Source organism: Triturus cristatus, chromosome 8, assembly GCF_964204655.1.
Source record: "Triturus cristatus chromosome 8, aTriCri1.1, whole genome shotgun sequence".
NCBI classification, from domain to species: Eukaryota; Metazoa; Chordata; class Amphibia; order Caudata; family Salamandridae; genus Triturus; species Triturus cristatus.
Window position 1 is genome coordinate 443,946,786 of NC_140591.1, and position 15,036 is coordinate 443,961,821.

The following is a 15,036-nucleotide window of genomic DNA, read 5'->3' on the forward strand; positions in this document are numbered from 1 at the left end:
CCTGCTGTATGCAGCACAAGGCCTTCCTGGGACCACTGTACACTCAAACACTAACTCCACAAGCACAGGTAACTAGCACAGGGACTCACACTCACTGTCATGCCAGCATTCACCATGAGGGGACAGACACATCACCTGGGAGACCCAATGCCAACTCACACAACACCCAACAGCAGTCCCGGTCACACACACCCCCCTTACACAAGCACACACCCCCGGGGCAGGCAACGGATTTACACACTCTCACAATTGACATGTGACACAAGACCAATCCATAGCCAAATAAGCATCCTAGCCAAAATTCTACAGGTCAAACACTCAAGAGAACATATCAATCTGTCCCCCGCAACATACCCATCCCCAAGTGGACATTGAGAGGAATGCTAGGCACATCCAACTACCTGGAGGAACTGTGACAACTTGAATATGTATGAAACATGGATGTCGCATGAAACAGCATTAACATTGTCTCTCTCTCACACACAGGGCAACATCGTGGATCTCCCCCCAACACTGGGGGGGAACAATCCCAGTCCCCGGCTCGGCGTGAAGAGGACCCCACCGGCAGCGACGACTCTCACCACTCCATGGATGACCCCGACCAACCTGGCCCCTCTGGCGCCCAAGCCCCTGCAGCACCTGCGTCAGGTACATCTGTGCCAACCACCACCCCCATTGCTGCCACATCCCAGGACACACCCAGGAGCCCTGCTCGCACTGAACAACAGAGCCAGTCTGACCAGGAGGGACAAGGTTCTCCAGGCACCCAGGAGGAGGCAGGCAACCCTGCAAATGCCATCCCTCAGGGGTCCCGTAGACCCGATGTGCCCACAACGGCAGGCCAGGCTCAAGTGGGCAGGGGTGGTGGGAGTGGAGACAGGCGGAGGCGCGAACCTGACCAGCCAGCTGAGGGAACCGGTATGTCCCACATACGCCACATCCTGGAAACATACCGGCGTGACACCAGGGGCATCAGCCAGGTAGTGTCAAGACTCACAGAAATGCAGGGGACCCTCAACGAGATCAAGAACATGCAGGCCGAGCAACATGCCAGTCAACAACAACACCAAGGACGGATGGAGGCAAGACAGGCTGAGCTCCTGGCGGTGAAAAGGGACATGAGCCATTCACTCCGTCGGATTGCCGACAACATGGGCAGCCCTCCCTGTGACAGCAGGCACAGACCAGCACCAGCCACAGGGAGGGAGGAGGAGGAGGAGGATTCATCCGACGGAGCGTCCCAAACATCGTCAAGGCCTGCATCCGAGGGTCCCCGGAGGAAGGTGGGTCGTCAACGGATAAGACCGTGAGAGTCAGCGGACCATCAACATCTCCCAGGTGACCTGGCCTGGCACCTGGCCCTCTGGCGCAACAGCAGCACCTCATCAAATGACATTCTCTGCCACATGGACTTGCTGGTCACAGTCTGACCTATGATGACCAACACTGTGCTCCGGACTCTGATGACTTCCAATGCCAAGGATACCATCTCCCCCTGTGAACTTTGGATTCTATTCCCCCGGTAGAGCACCTAATTTCACCTACCAAAACACGTACCCCACCGCAAATAAAAATATTATTTGGTTCATGAGACGTTGCTGTCATGTTGCTTAATTCCACAACATATGTGTGTGTAAATGTCAAACTATGCCTGAGTGTTAAACTAACTCCAGCCATCCATACCCTGGGATCTGAGTCTGGTACAGGACACACATGGGTCACAAGGTATCATTCAAAGCAGGCATGGAGCAGAACACTCACCTGTGATGGACACAAGCTGCTGAGGGGGGGCTTGCAATACTGAGCGGACAGACCCATTTGGAAGATTATCATTAAGGCGTACAGGTCATGGCTCATGTGGAGGTTCCCAGGGAGGGAGTCCCAGGTATGTGTTGGCAGGTGGGAGAACTATGGCCTGCATGCTGGAGTACGGTGGATGTGAAGAATGGTGGCCAGGGCAAGGTCGGATGCACGGAGATGGCCCAACGGGGTCTCGTATGACAAGACGTACAAGGTTGGTTTTGTGTCGGGGTTGTGGACTGCCTCCTGAGTGTGGGTGGGGAGTGTTGAGGTCATCTTGCAGCAGACAGTGATCCATTTCAGCTATCCATGGTGGACGGTGATGTGGCTGGGGCGCAGGATGTTGAAGCTGAGGTGTGCAGATGCACCCTGGATGTGGACAAGTTTCCCGGGAGTTTGGATGTACGTGCTCCGTAGAGGGCAGGCCCGTATTTGACACGGATGTTGTCGTGGACATGGGGGATGGTCTGTCTTTCCTTGGAGTGGATCCATCTGTGGATCATGTGCATAATGCAGAGGGCGTTGCAGCATGAGGTACAGATGCTGTGGACTGACATGGCAAATGTGTGCGAGCAATACATGATGCACACCATCTTGTGTGTGTGGCCACTGGGTGCCGGGGCAGGGCTCTTGCGGGTGGGACACAAGCACTTGACCCAGCTGTAAGGGGACAATCCTCAGATGATCACCTCAGTCCTGTACAAGTCCAGCCTCAGGTGGCTCATGTACAGCCATTCATCAATGGATCTCATGCATTCAGGAATAATGGAACTGGCAATGTCTGCTTCTTTGGTGAGGGTGAGGAGCACCTGGCTGTCAATGGCATACCAGCTGATGAGGTGCTGTGCGCATGTGATGGTGAAGAGGGGGGTCCTGGACACATTGTAGATTGACACGCTGAGAGATGATACCTGTGCCATGTGCCAGACGACGACACCATACTACATGCAGAAGCCTTGAGTCCCACTCCCATGGCCTTGCTGGGGTACAGAGCCAGTGTGGAGTAGGAGGGACATGACCTGGTTGGTGTGACAGGGCCTGGAAGGCGTGGCAGCGCTGTGTAGGCAATTGGAGTAGCACACTCAGCATGCAAAGGTGTCGTGTGTGAGCTTAGGGTATGTCTGACAGCATGCGGTAGATTTGCAGATGGACATTGCTTGGAGTGTGGCTGCTACATCAGACTGTAGTGTGATGTGTGTCATGCAAGGACATGAGGGTCGTGCAATGTGCACGTTGCATGTGCTGATGGTCCAGCCTTTGCCACCGCGTGGCGCCAACTGTGGCATAGACAAGTTGAGGACAGCCAAATGAATGGGTGGAGGGAGGAAGGGAGGAGCATCTTTGAGGCATGTGTGTTGCCAAATCAGGATACTCTGTGGGCCCTTGCTGCAGGGTCCGCAGCAGCAGGCGGCATGTCCTTGAAAATATTCCACAATTTGCACACAAAGACTAGGATGTCTGAAGGACAACTGCAACAGGCGTGTGTAAAGGAAGGAGTGTCCGGTTTTACATGGCACACCCAGAGACAATGCATGCACAAACACCAAAGATGAATGACACCGGATCAGGGAACTGAAGGCCGAGCTGCGCACAGGAGACACACCCACATCAGCAGGTGTTGATGGCCCATTGTGTGGACCAACATGCCAAAATACATACACAACCATGGACTTCATGCACAATATGGATCATAATCCATGAGGAACTGCATGCATGTTGCTAAACTACACATGGACTCCTCTGCACAATCTTTCACAACTATGCCAGAGATGCCGCATGCAAAGTGGCAAGAGACCAGCATTGACAGAGATGAGGCACCTTGGAGTGTGAGGAACACCTTTATTACTCAGGCTCACACTAAGGGAAATGCCTCCTTTTGAACAGACTCACAGGTCATTCCTCTGACCATGTGGGACCTACACTGGACACCCCCTGCAACACACAGATGTGTAAAATCCTACTGAGCTGGCACACAAGGGAAGTGTGTGAGCCAAACACCCCTTGCTCCACACGGAGAGTCTGCAATTCGCCATTGAGCCTCTTATGGGGATGTCCCACACTATGTCCACCATCAGCATCCCGTATGTTCCTGAGGGACGTTTTACACACATTGATGCCTTCATCACATTCCACAAAACATTACAGATGACTGTCAGGAAGGGTGAATATCAAGTCATGGGAGCCATGCCACATGTCATGTGCCCCATGGTGAGTCGACAGGTATGCATGGTAACACAACATGCACAGGAGCAGTCCCAACATAAACCAAACACGTACCACACACAAAATGCCTTGCTGCACTCCTTACCCAAAATTACTTTTCACCATGTCCGTGCATGGAACGCTGATTCAGCACACGTTGCAATACACATGAGGAATAGCTGGAGGCCAACGAAGACACGAGCAGACGACATGCGCAAGAAACTGTGGATGACAGACACACCACAAGTCAGCAAAGAGCTAGTTATCGGCAGACATGGACATGTACTCGACAGGAATGATGTTGTCACCATGCTAATTTAACAAATTAGTGTCCATGCTAAAATGTGTGGCATGACATCATCACTTGAATGACACATCAGAACACACCTCCAAGTCACTTAGCACACAGTCAGCTGGACACACACATTGAAACACATGCCACACAAGGCTCAATGCATGCACACTCAGACACATGGACTCACCATTATGAGAAGAAGTTGCGGATGAGGTGACTCCGGATGTCCTCCTCCTCCTCACTTTCCTCGTGCCCAAGCCCTTCATCCTCCACGGGTGGATGTTCCTGCTCATCGGGATCCAGGATGAGTGGCACTGCCTTCTCCACTGCCATGTTGTGCAGCATGCAGCACACAAGGTAGATTTTGCAGACCTTCACCGGGGCATATGGGAGGGACCCGCCGGTCTTGTGGAGGCACCGGAATCGGCTCTTCAGGAGTCCAAACATCCTCTCAATCACGTGCCTGGTCTGCCCATGGGCGTCGTTGTAACGGTGTTCTGCGGCTGTTCTGGGATTGTGGAGAGGCGTCATCAGCCATGGCATGTTGGGATAGCCAGAGTCCCCTACATGGAAACATCATGCGAAGAAGTGGGTCAGGAGATGCCGTAAGATACAAAGATACCGCTAAACAGAGGACAAACAGAGTATACCCACCAACAAGACATGCTCGTTCGTCGTGCAGCCGCAGCATCATTTCTGGCACCCTGCTACGCCTCATGATGTAGGCATCGTGTGCTGACCCTGGAAAACGGGCACAGACATGGGAAATCCACATGTTAGGTAGACACACCACAAGGGCATTAATAGAGTGATAATGTTTGCGATTCCGAAAGGCTACCTCCTGTGCCTGTGGTGGTACCAAAGCCACATGTGTCCCATCAATGGCCCCAATTACATGAGGCATCCCTCCCAGGGCATAGAACTCACCCTTGACACCTGTCAACTGCTCACGAGTGGGAAAATGGATGAATTCATCCAGGTGCTCCAACATGGCTTCTAAAACATCATGCAGGACACGGCTGAACATTGTCTGGGACATGCCACCGACATCAGCTATGGTGAATTGAAAGGTACCGGTGGCAAAAAAATGTAGGGCTGCCATCACCTTCATCTTGGGGGTCAGAGCAGTAGGATACCGTGTCGTGGTTGGAGGTGTGGTTCCAGCCGGGTGGTCAAGCGTTCAATCAACTCTTGCGAGAAGCGGTATCTTCGGATGCAGTCATGTTCACGCATCGCACCCAGGTCTGGCATTGGTCGGGGGACATGCGGTGCCCTGCAGAGAAGGAATAACGATGAGCGAGTACATTACAACAACAATGTCAATGAAATGAGCACATGTTCAACAGCTAACACACATCTGCTAAATACAGAGTCTGGTCTGTGCAATACATCCAGCACACGTATGCCAACAAGGTGATACTCCTACGAAGAGCCAGCTACAATAGTTTATTTGCAAGGTCGACGTGACATGCCATGAAACGAGCTGTGTGCCAGTGTAAGTGAACATCCAGACACATTACAGGAGTGACAGACATCCACATATCTGCATTTGAAGGATGTAATCTCATACAGACAGCAGGCGGGAAGCTAGACGCACAGGTCAGATGTCATTTAAAAAGGGCAGATCACACACCTTTCCATGAAGGGGTACATGTCAAATGCTGATAACCCAGACATTGAGACAATGCAGATATGTCCTCAGGTCGCAATACCATGTTTGATGCATGCAGACACATGTCACGTGGCATTGCACATGTGGCATGGTGTGCGTAATTGTGTGCCCTGCACATATGCACACAGACACATATTGGATGCTGCAACAGCAGAAGGAGTTGACGGAACACCAACTGCAAGCTCATGGGAACACATGACATAGTCACATCGTGGCACGCTGGTGGTCACATGTCAGGGGAAATTATCCGTGTACCTGCCATCAGGGGACAGTTGCGGGTGTTGGAGACTGTGGCATACCAGTGATGCAGTGCTTGACACGTTTGTACTACATGCACACATGTACAAAGTGTGAAGGGGAAGTGTGCCACGTAGTGCCCCATCACACATGACATGTGTAAACAGCTCATCACACATCTATTGTGCCACAACATAAGGAGACATGTGCCACATCATTGCCTGACACACCTAGGCCCTGCACATGAAGGACTGCACTGACAATGACTTGATGTACAGCCTTGTGTGAGTCTGACACCTCCATTCCTTTTGTGTGCGCCTCCTATCACCAGTGTAAGCTGTGAAAACGCAGTACACACGCTCTGAGGCCATGTGTACGGGCCGTACACACGGGAGTACGGCCCCTATCACTATAGTTGTGTTACCGTAGGCCATTGTGATAGGGGCCGTACTCACGCGTGTACGGGCCGTACACGCGTGAGTACGGGCCGTACACACGCGTGAGTACGGCCCCTATCACTATAGTTGTGTTACCGTAGGCCATAGTGATAGGGGCCGTACTCATGCGTGTACGGGCCGTACACGCGCGAGTACGGGCCGTACACGCGCGAGTACGGGCCGTACACGCGTGAGTACAGCCCCTATCACTATAGTTGTGTTACTGTAGGCCATAGTGATAGGGGCCGTACTCACGCGTGTACGGCCCGTACACGCGTGAGTATGGCCCCTATCACTATAGTTGTGTTACCATAGGCTATTGTGATAGGGGTCATACTCACGCGTGTATGGCACGTACACGAGTGAGTACGGGCCGTACACGCGCGTGTAGAGGCCGTACACGCGTGAGTATGGCCCATATCACTATAGTTGTGTTACCGTAGGCCATTGTGATAGGGGTCATACTCACGCGTGTACGGCCCGTACACGCGTGAGTACGGCCCCTATCACTATAGTTGTGTTACCGTAGGCCATTGTGATAGGGGCCGTACTCACGCGTGTACGGCCCGTACACGCGTGAGTATGGCCCCTATCACTATGGCCTACGGTAACACAACTATAGTGATAGGGGCCGTACTCACGCATGTACGGCCCGTACACGCGTGAGTACGGGCCGTATCACTGTAGTGATAGTGCCCTAGGGGTACGTGTGAAACGCGCCGTACCTGTGTGGGGATTTAAAAATTACAATTGGGACACATGAGGGACAAGTATTAGGGCATAAATGCATGCTGGTTGTCATGGATACTGAGTTTCAAGTTCAAAACTTTACATCATGTGGTCTGGAAAAAGCAGTTGGCCACATTATACATTGTTGCAAAGTGGTTGTTGACTTGACATGATGCTGCAAATTCGAAAGATGCTAAGGCTGTCACTGGTGTATGTTTAAAGGGATTGGAGGAAACATAGGCTGCAAATGAGTCTGACCAATCACTCTGTACTCCTGTAAATGAAATAGGCCAGCAATGCGGAGGCAGGCAGAACCCATGAGAGGGCACTTGCCTGCATAACATGTCAGTCGATACCACTGCTGCTGTATTGTCTCCCTCTGGCACCATGTCAAGGACTGTGGAGAGGGCCCAGCCTTTCACCCAGGAGGAGAATGAGGCCCTGCTGGATGTGATCCTCCCACGGTACCCCATGCTGTATGGTCGACCAGGGGAGCAGGTGAGTGCTGACTCCACTACCTTTGCCTGTGCACCTTTTTTGTGTCTGTCACTTCTGGCATTGTGTCCAGGTGTGACAGACATGCAATGTTGTTTAGAGTGGGTCCCGGGGGGGGTGGATGGCTTATGTCTCTCATGCAGGGCTTGATGTAGTTCATGTGTGCACTCCTCACTTGCATTGTGCTTACTGTGACATTCACTGCATAGTGCATGGCACATTCAGCCTGGCTAATCCTCTTGGGCATTCTTGTTCTATTGTCCTGCGGTGATTCAGTGGTCACCCCGGTGTGACAGGTGACTGCACCCACAGATGTGTGTGAGTTGAGTGGAGCTGTGGTGAGAGTGTCCAAATGATGTGTACGCCCCCTGGACATTGATGTGTGTGAATGTTCCTTGTCATGTGGGTGAGTGTCTATGTGGAGTGTTGCACCACAGCTGCATGGAGGAGGCAACTGCTCGACCCATCTGATGTGAGAAGGAAGCCGTGCTGTGTGTCTGACTTGCTGAGCTAGCCCCACACCTGTGACACCCCCCTGGCAAGTGGCACATGTGCAGAGTGAGCTTTGTATCCACTGTTGACAATGGCAGGTGATTGATCTGTGCCTGTGTGTGTCTGTGTACTCTGCTGCGGTTTCGTCAGTGGCCTGGGGCATGTGACTGCTTTGTGGTGCTGGCCATCAGCCTTGTGTTGCTTGGGATGCACAGTGTGTGCCATGATCAGGAATTGGTTCGCAGCCCTCATGCCACCTGTGTACTTACTATGCCATGTAGTGCATTGGTGCGTCCACAGTGGCAAATGTCTATATGACTAAGGTGCTATTACTTGCCAGCATACTATGCCCTGTTCAACAAATCAAAGATGTTAAAATGTGTGTCTCTGTGACATGGTGCAGGTATAGTGATGTTGTCCCACTTTGTCATCCTCACAGGTAACCGCCTACCATAAGGGGAAGATCTGGAAGGAGGCCGTCAAGGCCGTTCAATCGGTGGAGGGTCGCAGTCGGCGCCTGCCACAAGTGAGGAAGAGATGGCAGGACATCTGGTGCTGGACCTGGAGGATCGCCCGTGTCATGCTGAAAGAGGAGGCTCCCCGCAAGCATGGCGGGCACCGGCGCCTAACCCACCAAATGAAGCGTGTCCTGGCGGTGGTCTTCCCTGACCTGGATAGGCGGATACAGGAGTTACAGCAGCAGGAAGGGGGTAGGTACATGTGTGTTTGTTGTGTGTCGCCAGCTTTTGTTGCTGCTCAGTCACCTGGAGACACTGCCAGGGTATATATGTGCAGTGCATATCCTGTTCCCTCAAGTCAACCTGTGCTGTTCTTCCTCCCTTCCCCTCCTTGACATGTGTTACCTGGTCTGTTTGTTATCACTATTGCACATAATCATCGAGGCTGCCAGTTAATCAAGGTGCACACTGCTTTCAGCATCATGTGTGGGGGTGGTCTGCCTGTGCCCTGTCCTGTTCAGTCATTTGGGGGTGCATAATTGTTGGCACTAATGCTGAGTCTCAACATAGGAGTGTGAGGTTTCAAAAGAACAGACTTGCAGCATGCATTACCAATGTTGTGGCCTCAGACATGATGTGCATGAGTGGGAGATATGCATAGTGCCGGGACGGTTGCTCCTGTTACAGTCAGCTCATTCCAGGACCATGGAGCAGTGTGCCCACTACAGTCCCCTGACACAGCCTGCCCTCTTAATCATGTGTGTCATCCAACACTGTGCACATTCACTGTGGGTTCAGCATGGCCCTGCCTCTGTGGCATTCTTCCCTGGCCTAGGTTGTATTTTTCACATGTGTGCTACATGTGTCCACTGGACAGGGATACACCAGTTTGCTTGTGCATACTCACACTGGGCAGTGCCTGTGTGGCTATTCACAACAATCTGTTGATGGTTGTTTGTGACAAATATGTTTTGCCAGCCCTACAAGGTGATGTTGTGTTAATGAAGCGAGTTTTCAAGCACAGTTATTGTAACCATGAATAAGAGGTGTCACTTCTTGATCGGTATCAGTCACATTGACTCAGGTATGGGTGGGTGTGTGCGGGAGGGGCATACATGTTCAACCCTGATTTTTCATTGCCAGTTCTGACTTGTGTGTGATAATTCGCAGTACAGAAAGTCACCGTGCAGTGCCCCCGTGATGTTGGCCAGTGCTTAATGTTTGTGCTCCGTAGCCTGTGTCAGTTTTGACAATCATGTATCCTGCTTGTACATTTTTTGCACCTGTGTGTGGTTCAGATGCTACACAGTTGTGACTTTGTGTGCTGACATCTGTGGGTACATTCTGGCTTGCCATGAGGGTGTCCCCACAGTACAGCTAGGCTTTTTTACAAAACCATTGCAGGCCCATTAGCTTATTCATTGTCCTGGGTGTGGACATGTGTGCCACTCCAGATGACAGTTAGTAGGTCATATGTGTAGCCAACTGTGTAATCAGGTGACGGATAGCCATGTGACAAATGACATTATTCAAGTTGTTACTCAGAGAAATTGTCCCTTGGCAATCACTACACCTGTCAACATGTCTCAATGTTTCATATGCTTGACCTTGTTGTTTTGTTGTGAAGGACAATAATGTGCCTGCATGACAGATGTCTCCCAAGGAATTGCACAAGACACCACCTTTACACTTTCCTGGGACCCGCTGGCACATTTTAAAGTAAGGCACAGTTTGAACAAAACTTGTTTAGAGTTCATACATATACATGTTCCCACAGTGTGGTTGCATTTGGGTTAGTCCTTGGTTGTTGCCGATACCAACTTACGAGTGTCAAGTCATCCAGACCACCGTGGTGCCATGTATATGTACTTACTGATACCCCATTTCTGCCTAACAGTGGCTTATTTGAATGAGTCTAGCAGCTCAGACAATGACTGTGTACATGTAGTTTGGTGTGCACCTCCTTGTGTGACTTCTGTTATACAGACACATGTGTGTTCTGTTCACAAAGTGGCACATTCACACATTCTAGACATGTCCATTGTGTAAAGGGTTGTGATTCTCCAGGAATCACAATGTATTTCTTTGGGGTTTCCTAAGTACTCACAGGTCTCTGAGTGTGGGGACACCTTCTGCATTGGCATGTGGTATTTGGCCTTGGGTGCGACATTACTGTTGGGTTCACAGTGAAGAAGAGGTGGCATGCCTTCATAGTCTTGCTGTGCTCAACTGATCCCAGACACTAGCTTCTCAGGATCTTGGGATTTCAAGTTATTTGCTGTTGTGTCCTAATTTTAATTTTTTCCAAGTGGCATGGTGGGTCAACCAACTGGGGAGTGCAGGGCTTACATATGTGGGGAGTATTCTAGATGTTACTCATGATGCCTTTCCTGTTATGCACTGTTGCCTATTTTGTTTGGACTCATGTGTCAGATGTATACAGGTGACTGATTTTTTCCTGTCTCTTCACCTTGCCCACAACATCATCGGAGGACACTGAGGGAGACACCGGCATGGACGTGGAGGAGGGATCGAGCACTGGTGCCACCACTGCTGAGGAGTCGGCGGAATCTAGTGGCACGGAGGGTGAGGGGAGTGAGGCAGAGGACCTGCCCAGTACCAACACTGACTACGAGGCTGACGGGTCCGAGGCTGAACTCCCTGAGGGGGTGGAGGCTGCTCCAACAGCCGGCAGCAGCACTCCATCCATCACCGCCCCCTCCATTCCCATCACCGCCGTCCCACTTGCTCGGGTCCCTTCTGTCCGTGCTAGGCGACCACATGTCTCCTTCGTGCCAGGCACCGCACCCCCTGCCCCTGTCCCCCCTGCTGCCCTCACTGCCGAGTCTGTGGACATTCAGCGGCAGTTGCAGGTTGGGCAGACATCGATCCTGACTGTCCTCCATGGCCACACCAGACTGCTGACCCAGATGGTGTTGTACATGGAGGGCATGTCATCAGCGATGTCTGACCAACGCATGTTGCTGAGGTCCCTGGACTTGTCACTGACAGCAGTAGTGAGTCACCTGCAGCACTGCGTCCCCCCCTACCCCTGCACCATTCACAAGTCCCACACCCATGCCTGTCCCAAGCACACCAAGACATCCACACACATGCACCCCACCAGACACAAGCAGCACACCACCACGTAAGGGCAAGCGCACACCTCCTGACACGCACACTCAGGGGGAAGCAGGCACACCCACTGGGTTTGGGGCACACAGGCAGGCACGCAGCCACAGTCCTCGTCCACATGACTCACTCCCCAGTCCCTCCGATGTCACTCACCTTGGCTCCCCTGCCCCAGAATCGGAGAAGGAGGCCTACTTCACTGGGCTGGGCCTCGGTCCCACTAGTTCACCTGGCCGCAAACGGTCAAGGCACTCCACGGTTACGGGAGTTAAGTCCCCCAGCCTGTCCACCACCTCCCCCAGTAGTGCTGCAGGCCATCCCTCCGACCCCCCCCCCCTCCTTGGGGCCTGTTGTTTCTCCGGGTGCAGGGGAGACGCTTGAAGATCTGGCAGAAGTGTGCAGCGCCGAGCTCGCCTCCACCTTTGGCGCTGCCCCACCCCCTAGGGTGGAGTCGTCCGTCCCTGCACCCACCACACCTACCCTTCCCCCTGCTGTCCCTGCGGGGCCTGGTCCTTTCCCACATGATGCCCCCCCCCAGTCGCTGAACCAGAGGTTTAGTATGTGCAGGCAAGCTAGGGGAGACGCGTGGCCATGTGTCCCCCCCAAGGACTTCATATCTGGACTGGCCATTGGCCTTTGTACTTAGTGTTCTTTGCTACATCTTATTTTTTCATGCTGAATAAAGCATTTTCTTTTCCGTTTTGAAAAGTCTTGCATTTCATGTATTGATGTTGATGCTGAGGCTCCAGGAGTTGGGGTTGTGGGAATGTGTTATGTTTCATGGAAATGTTGTAGTCTGCATCTCATGGGGTGGAACCTGGTATCTGCGTGCCCTCACAAGGTCTCTGCAAAGAATCTTTGGTCGTGTCTGCTCTTTGTGTTTGGAGACATTGTCCCTAGAGGGTTCCTTCCTCTGTGGCATCTGACATCTCCCCTGCAGAGGGTTGAACAATTGTTGTGTTGCCCTGTGTCTACATTTCCTTTGTTGGTGATGGATCCCTTCAACTCTGGCCATGCCTGCTCAGCAATGTCTCCGGCTGCATCGTCTGTGCCATCCTTGGTACTCACTGTACTTGTGTATAGAGTATCTTGCCATGCCTTTATGGAGAAATTGTCCCTTTTCCGCACAATGCATGTGTGTAATCCCAGCCTAGCACACATATGGTACTTGTTCTGCTGGGTATTTGAACACCTGACTACATCTTGGTGGCTGTCCCAGCACCTGTACATTTCTATCAGTCCTGGGATGTGCGTGACAGCGTGTGTTCCCTTTGTCGCTCTTAGTTTAGTAGGCATTGACATGACCATACAGTCTTGTGGCATGATCTCTGTGTGTGTATTGTGCTGCATCCGCCAGGGGTGGGTATGCATGTGTGATTTGTCCTCACACCCACATGTGGTGTGTCATGGGAGTGGGACACTGCTGTCAGTGATGTGTTGTTATGGCACTATCAACATAGTCCAAATATCGGGATGCGTACTAACACCCATGGAATTGGGATCATCTGATAAGAATGTACACACCCCCATGTCTGTGTCCACTGCTGGTATTCCTCTGCACCCTCCCCCATGTCTGTGTCCACTGCTGGGAGTGATAGCCACCCACCCCCATGTCTGTGTCTACTGCTGGGAGTGATAGGCACCCACCTGCATGTCTGTGTCCACTGCTGGGAGTGATAGGCACCCACCCCTCACATGTCTCTGTCCACTGCTGGGAGTGATAGGCACCCACCCCCATGTCTGTGTCCACTGCTGGGAGTGATAGGCACCCACCCCCATGTCTCTGTCCGCTGCTGGTATTCCTCTGCACCCACCCCCATGTCTGTGTCCACTGCTGGGAGTGATAGGCACCCACCCCCATGTCTGTGTCCACTACTGGGAGTGATAGGCACCCACCCCCATGTCTCTGTCCACTGCTGGTATTCCTCTGCACCCACCCCCATGTCTGTGTCCACTGCTGGGAGTGATAGGCACCCACCCCCATGTCTGTGTCCACTGCTGAGAGTGATAGGCACCCACCCCCATGTCTCTGTCCACTGCTGGTATCCCTCTGCACCCACCCCCATGTCTGTGTCCACTGCTGGGAGTGATAGGCACCCACCCCTCAAATGTCTCTGTCCACTGCTGGGAGTGATAGGCACCACCCCCATGTCTGTGTCCACTGCTGGGAGTGATAGGCACCCACCCCCATGTCTCTGTCCACTGTTGGTATTCCTCTGCACCCACCCCCATGTCTGTGTCCACTGCTGGGAGTGATAGGCACCCACCCCCATGTCTCTGTCCACTGCTGGGAGTGATAGGCACCCACCCCCATGTCTCTGTCCACTGCTGGTATTCCTCTGCATCCCCCCCATGTCTGTGTCCACTGCTGGGAGTGATAGGCACCCACCCCCATGTCTGTGTCCACTGCTGGGAGTGATAGGCACCCACCCCCATGTCTCTGTCCACTGCTGGTATTCCTCTGCACCCACCCCCATGTCTGTGTCCACTGCTGGGAGTGATAGGCACCCACCCCCATGTCTCTGTCCACTGCTGGTATTCCTCTGCACCCACCCCCATGTTTGTGTCCACTGCTGGGAGTGATAGGCACCCACCCCCATGTCGGTGTCCACTGCTGGGAGTGATAGGCACCCACCCCCATGTCTCTGTCCACTGCTGGGAGTTATAGGCACTCACCCCCATGTCTCTGTCCACTGCTGGTATTCCTCTGCACCCACCCCCATGTCTGTGTCCACTGCTGGGAGTGATAGGCACCCACCCCCATGTCTGTGTCCACTGCTGGTATTCCTCTGCACCCACCCACCCACCCACCCACTTGCCCCCTTGCTGTGGTACACTGCTGTCCTGGGCATACACCACCCCCAATTTACAGCTGATGTGCTGCACCAAGTGGTAGACCAACATTTGTGGCGTGTGTACGCCTTGTATCCATCATGTAATGGGGCCGTAGGGGTACGGGTCGTACGGCCCGTACCCTGCATTCATAGGGTGTGTACGGGTCGTACCACGCGTACCCCTACGTCACCTCTACAATGGTGGTACGGCCCGTACCCACGCTCTGAGGTGCGTGGGTACGTGCCGTACCAC